At 42.3% G+C, this 7,008-nt stretch overlaps 1 long non-coding RNA gene across 2 annotated transcripts; it reads right to left on the minus strand.

Moving 5' to 3' along the window:
- Positions 1–2,548: 2,548 nt before the first annotated feature.
- On the minus strand, positions 2,549–6,513 carry LOC110534195 (uncharacterized). Of its 2 annotated transcripts, none has more exons than XR_016483776.1 (2): positions 6,266–6,513; positions 2,549–3,563 (listed from the first exon to the last, which is right to left on the minus strand). It is a non-coding gene; the product is annotated as an uncharacterized LOC110534195 (long non-coding RNA). The 2 variants fall into 2 exon arrangements; XR_005034167.2 differs by lacking the exon at positions 6,266–6,513 and adding an exon at positions 3,695–3,791.
- Positions 6,514–7,008: the final 495 nt, after the last annotated feature.

Here is a 7,008-nt window from a genome sequence, read left to right on the forward strand (position 1 = left end):
GCGCTCACCAGTAGCCCTCCGCTTACTGACGAGCTCTGGCCTTTTACTGGACATGAAGTGACAAAATGACCAGCGGAACCGCAATAGAGACAGAGGCGGTTGGTGATTCTCCGTTCCCTCTCCTTAGTCGAGATGCGGATACCCCCCAGCTGCATGGGCTCAGCACCCGAGCCGGCAGAGGAAGATGGTAGTGATGCGGAGAGGGGAGCGACGGAGAGCGCGAGCTCCTTTCCACGAGCTCGGTGACGAAGATCAACCCGTCGCTCAATGCGAATAGCGAGTTCAATCAAGGAATCCACGCTGGAAGGAACCTCCCGGGAGAGAATCTCATCCTTTACCTCTGCGCGGAGACCCTCCAGAAGACGAGCGAGCAAGGCCGGCTCATTCCAGCCACTGGAGACAGCAAGAGTGCGAAACTCAATAGAGTAGTCTGTTATGGATCGATTGCCTTGACATAGGGAAGACAGGGCCCTGGAAGCCTCCTCCCCAAAAACAGATCGATCAAAAACCCGTATCATCTCCTCCTTAAAGTCCTGATACTGGTTAGTACACTCAGCCCTTGCCTCCCAGATTGCCGTGCCCCACTCACGAGCCCGTCCAATAAGGAGAGATATGACGTAGGCGACACGAGCAGTGCTCCTGGAGTAAGTGTTGGGCTGGAGAGAAAACACAATATCACACTGGGTGAGGAACGAGCGGCATTCAGTGGGCTCCCCAGAGTAACACGGCGGGTTATTGATTCTGGGCTCCGGAGATTCGAAAGCCCTGGAAGTGGCCGGTGGATCGAGGCGGAGATGGTGAACCTGTTCTGTGAGGTTGGAGACTTGGGTGGCCAGGGTCTCAACGGCATGTCGAGCAGCAGACACTTCCTGCTCGTGTCTGCCTAGCATCGCTCCCTGGATCCCGACGGCTGAGTGGAGAGGATCCGAAGTCGCTGGGTCCATTCTTGGTCGGATTCTTCTGTTACGGTGCGTGAATGAGGACCCAAAAGCGAATTAACTTAAACAGAGCTTCTTTAATTACCAAACATAGGTAGGCTCAGACGGACCGGCAGATTCCGACAGGACAAGACAAGGTTACAGCAAACATGACGACAGTCTGGTTCAGGCATGAAACACAACAAACAAGAATCCGACAAGGACAGGAACAAAAACAGAGAGAGATATAGGGGACTAATCAGAGGGAAAAGGGGAACAGGTGGGAGAAGGGGTGACGAGGTAGTCAAGAGGAGACAAGGAACAGCTGGGGGAAAGCGGGGGAGAAAAGGTAACCTAACAACGACCAGCAGAGGGAGACAGGGTGAAGGGAAAGGACAGAGACAAGACACAACATGACAGTACATGACAAATATATTTCACAGTTGAAACACTAAAGTGTCTCAGTGTATCCTTTGATGTCTCCTACTAGTGCTGATATTGTGCTTTGTTTTCATGCTATCTGAATGACTCAAACAAGAAAAAAATTCAGATTCTCCCTGACTGTCGTTAGGAACTCGCCTTTCATCTCATATTAAACTTGTCCATCTATGACAAACAGAATTCATTTTTTGTTTAAAATCTATTAATTATTTTAGATTAATGGCAATAAATTGATCGCGGAATGTGCTATAGTGATGAATTCTCTATCACCTGCTGCACTATAATGTAAAGATATCAGGCATGTGCTTTGTCAGTGGCTGTAATGTAGGGTTCAGCCAGGAGTTGATGGACAGTTCTTGTGGAAGTTCTAAAGAATCACAAGAGACTTGGATAATTCTTAAAGCAATCATACTTGAATATCGATTAATTATTGCATTAATAGAGCACCGGCAATACAGGAAATGCTGAGGTGTCATATAGTGGACCTAAAAATGCTTAGTCATGGCTGGTTCCACCCCTTCCCGGGCGGGTTCACGCATCATAAGCTACCTTGTTTTCTTCTTGTGGCTATGTGTATCAGGTCATAGTGCACAAACAAGTGATAACGTTAGTGCCGTTTATCCTCTCTGTTCAAGCCAGCCTCTGTTCTCTTCATATCTCCACACAGCTGTACCCTTGGAAGATAGGATGGAATGAAAAACTGGTCACTCAGAGGCTCTTTGTCTTGACCGTGTGTCACTGGTGTAGAGATGAGTAGGCAGGAGGCAGTCGCAGGTTTAGAACTACTGAATTTATGTAAGCACCATAGATCAAAGTGGGACGAAACCCAAATACTGTTGTGCTCAAACTACATCTTCATAAACAAAAACGCACAGGGCGAACCCAAAGTGCAAAATATAAACTACTCAGGAAAACAAGCAACATTTACAATGACCAAGAATTACAAATGGCAGAGGGAGTATATATTCAGCGATAGAGTGGGGATTGGAACCAGGTGTATGTAATGATGATGAGACAAGTCTGGGGTTGATGAGTGAAGGGCGTTTGCCAGCAGTAGGTTCGGCAGCAGCTAGAAGGCCAGTGACACCAAACGCCTGAGCTGGACAGGAGGGAACCAAAGCGAAGGCTGGTGTGACACCATGTGACTAAGATGAACAGAGTGGAAAAATACAAGACCTTCAAACAGCCAGTGGAAATGTACAGGTTTAATGCTCCTACAGCACGTGCATAACAAAGTTTAGCGTTAAGAACTATTAAAGTAATTCTTCATTGCATTGTCTCTGCTATACAAACTTAAAAGAGGTTATACAGGATTTTTCCCTCACACTCCCTGGTTTTGAGACTCGTCAAAAATCATAGTAAAGAAATGTTAACACAAATAGTTAAAAACATAGGTGGATCAAACAGGAGTACATGCTTCATCAGTACACAACAGACCCGACCCGGGCCCAGCAGGGCTCTCCTTCCACAATGACCACTTCCACGAATACATTTACACGTAAATTATTTTATCTAACCCATAACACATTAATTTCTCCCTACTTATACAGTAATAAACATACAAAGAAAAAATTGCTCTAGTCAATTACAAAAACATATTAATTTTCCAAATCTGAATTAAAACCTAATTAATTATTCAACCCAAATTTAGAATGACATTGCTCAGTGATTCACGTTGGTTCCATCACTCAAAGTTGAAACCCTCAACCTAGCACACATCGGCACTAGCAGAATGTACATTTACATTAAAATACAGTGTAATTATCCATAATTCTAGCATGAACTTTCTCATCACGGTTATAATTACAGATCAGTATCTCAATGCATTCTTAGTGTAATTTACTATACATTTCACAGTGTGTAGACCTCCACGATCAACCTGATACCCCAAGTAACAATTTTGGACAAGCCTAATCAATTACAGTCACAGTTGACCACCCCCCTCCCTGGCACTCAATCTTTCTTTATTTTCAGCTTTAAAGTTCGACTTCCCAATGGCACACATGTTCAAAGTGGATGGCCCATGATAATCTCCCAATGTCTGAGGAATAATCAGATTTTCCCCAAACAGACTGATGTCTCACCTGGGCCGGATCCACCTTTACCACCCCTTATGTCTTGTCCATTTGCCAAGCAGTATTGGAATTGAGAAGTTTGGAATGGATCTCTCTCCATGCTCACTCCACGTGGACTCCTGTCGCTCTCCTGAGAGAAAAGGCACAAGAGAAAAGGCAGTTGATAGCGTCAACTGGATGCTGTGTACAGGTGCTGGCTCGGACTCAGGTCTCATTGTAAAAGTAGTGAAGGACCATCCTGAATGCAATTTTAACCATTACTTCAGCCAGTCAGAGGGGGTATGAGGTCCACACTGTCTGGTCAAATTGTCCATGCATCTAGATACCATCTGTGGTCACCTTCGGCATAACCCCTAAACAAGACAGATCAGAACAGTTTAGGGCATTTCTGTTTCAGGAAATCCAGACAAACTATTTACTATATGACAAATTATTACTTCTACCAATAGTATTAATACGACTTCTAAGACACATGTCATAGAGAATAACACATAGTTGAAATAATTTTATCTAATTGGCTTATACTCTCCCATCATATCGATGACCTCACCGCAGAGTTACAGGGTCAGGGAGGCAGATGGCTAATTCTTAGGGAGAAATATCAACCATCCAGCAGACCCAATCTGGTGAGATTTATATTAAAGCAAGACAGAAACAGAACAAACAAAACAAACAGCCATCTACTTCTGCATATATCCTTTGATACACTAAATCCTTTTGCAGGCATGTGAACAAAACAATCTTCATATTTAACCAAAAAGCGTCAGGGGACTGGTAATCTCCCCCCCCCCAAACCCCCCCCCCCCCCCCCCCCCCCCCCCGTTTTGACACATGATTCACATCGCCTCCAAAACATATTCCGGGCATTCTACCAATTGGTCTGAGAAGGAGGAGGTCATAACACCAAGTTACCTGCATGAACCAAGGATGATACAGTTCCTACAATTCAATGCTGTCTCTTCATAGACAAGCAAATATTGAATGCATAAAGCAGTGCATTTAAGCAATAGTTCATAATGTAAGACAATGTCATAATCTAGGCAGAAATTCAACCAAGCAAAATATGAAACATCGCAAGAAAATGCTTTCTTACACAAGTACATTATCTTTGTAAATGGCTTCTGTTGTGCCACTGAATTTAAAACGTTTAACATTCTACACATACCATATACAGTTCTAACCTGCCACTGTCAAAGAAAGCCAAGTGGATCCTTTCTTAGGAAAGCGCTTGCTCCTAGTTTAGTAAAGAACACCTGGCAATCACAGAGTCTGGGCGTTCAGCCAATATTCCACTCCCACTGAGCCGACCTTGTGAGAGCAAACCTCTGTCAACAACAGGTGCATTTCTAAGTATGTGACAGGTCAATAAATCACTGTCTTCAGCAGTAAAGGGTAGCTGTCGTTGTCATGGTCCAAATCACACATAGGACTATTACTAAGTTATTAACTTTTTCCTAATCATTAGTGTTTACCCAAACTATACAATGAAGTAATAATAATTGGAACTGGTCAAGAAAAACTCTAACCCAGCGGGTAGCATACGTTTTCACCCACAGCTTATCTATTAGTCGGTCTCAAAGTGCAATCCTTAACCTTGTATTGAAATCTCAGCTTCTTCAAATGACTAAAATATGAAATTAATTAGAGTGATATCCAAAAACCACAAATAACAATTTGCATACTGTCAACACTCATTCAACGTACATCAACCCTCCTTATCAATATCTTTGTCACCATCACTTATCGTAATGTTTAGAAAACAAAACAAACATGATTATTCTCCCCTTATTAGGCAATGTTCTCATTGTAGTCTACCCTAATAATGTTACTCTATATTTTATTACCAACCTGTTGGATATTCACTTTCTGCTTCACACTTATGACATGTCTATTATTTTAAGATTAACATATAATGCGTCAAATTTATAAAAATACATCAGCTAATTTCAGAAGGGAAAATATAAACTTGAGGGAGCTTACTTTCTAAGGTTTCTTTTAGTTTATAATGTTTACTATAACTGACCTGCTCTGTCCATCAGTCCCCTGTAGATGGCACTCTGTTCATAATAAGTCTGGCGCCTGAGACGGCGAAGACAGGAAATCAGACACTTTCCCATTTTGCCTATTCACGAATTGGTTTAGAACGTCAATGTTTGGAATATTAACAAAAAAGCCATCGGGAGTACAATAAATTATAGTCTTAAGTTAAAAAACAAATCTCTACATGTTCAACATGTCAATGGTTCCATTTAAAACAGGGCATAGGTTGTGTTTCAAAATGTATTACCAGGACGAAGGAAATCCCGTAAGCATTTATAGTTTTATTGGTTAGGGGTAAGTCAATTCCTCGTACTGTTACCAAAAGTCGCCATACACCAGTCTTTTTCTGAGACCATTTCTCAGACCCTGTAGACAGTCATATAATGCATTAACCTTATCTCTATCAAATGGTCCATGAAGGGACCAACTCAGAATACTTTTCTTACCCCTTACGTACATCTACGTTTGGGTGTGCAACTTTGTATATTATTATTATTATTATTTCCATTATTACATCATCAAATCTCCAGTAATCAATTATAAAACACAAACAATTTCTCATTCATGTTTTCATATCTTCACAGAATCAATATATTGGAACCCCAAGAGAACATTCCATATGGAAATGTATCCAAATCTCACTTCTCTATTTTCACTACTCATAGCTCTCAGGCTGCATAGACACTTATCCTATGCCTACAAACAACACTGCCAATGCCAAATCCCCACTCTGGGATTTAGGATCCTTGTCACTTTTATTTTCACTACAAATTCATTTTTAAATTGACTTACTGAAATTCAGTGAGTTGTCCTATTCAGATTCGTGAATGTGATGTGTTCCCCCAGGCAATCATCAGTGGAAGTCTGGTCAGGGAGGGTCCACGTTGTGTTTGGCTGGACAGGAATTTCCTTACCTCTCCCACGGAGAGTGCCACCGGTGTCTCCTACGCAGACCTTCACTGATGCTCCCCCCAGACAGAATTGCACATCCTTTTTTGTGATGCCATTAAACTCGGTTCACCCGCAACGCACTATGTAGTAGAGCATCCAACTTCTGACACCAATCCTATCCTAGTTCCTCTCTCACACACACAAAATAGAGTGACCAGTTCCTACAACCTAAATCATGTCATTGCATGGCTGCTAAAATTTGTTGTTGAAACACTGGAGAACTAATCCAAATTTGTATCTTACCGACATAAAAAGTAAACAGTTTTGCTATGATACTTAGTTTCAACTGTATGAGAAACAGTTATTGTGGGCTGTGGGCTTCAATTCTACAGAAGTATTTTCTTATGTCTAAAATGAGGTTATGTTTATAGCTATCACAGGTGCACCTTACTATTTTATACCATATCATTTCAATGCATGTCTTACTGATCAGTTCCACAGGCTCACCTAGTTGAGAACGTTCCTCAGAACTTCACACACTAGTCTCGTTGCCCCGGTCACCAGGCTCAGCTAATTGAGGGTGCTCCTCACAGCCTCCCACACTAGTCTTGTTGCCTAGAACCAACAGGCTCACCTAATTGAGA

Source organism: Oncorhynchus mykiss, chromosome 10 (genome assembly GCF_057628025.1).
Source record: "Oncorhynchus mykiss isolate SJ-2025 chromosome 10, ASM5762802v1, whole genome shotgun sequence".
NCBI classification, from domain to species: Eukaryota; Metazoa; Chordata; class Actinopteri; order Salmoniformes; family Salmonidae; genus Oncorhynchus; species Oncorhynchus mykiss.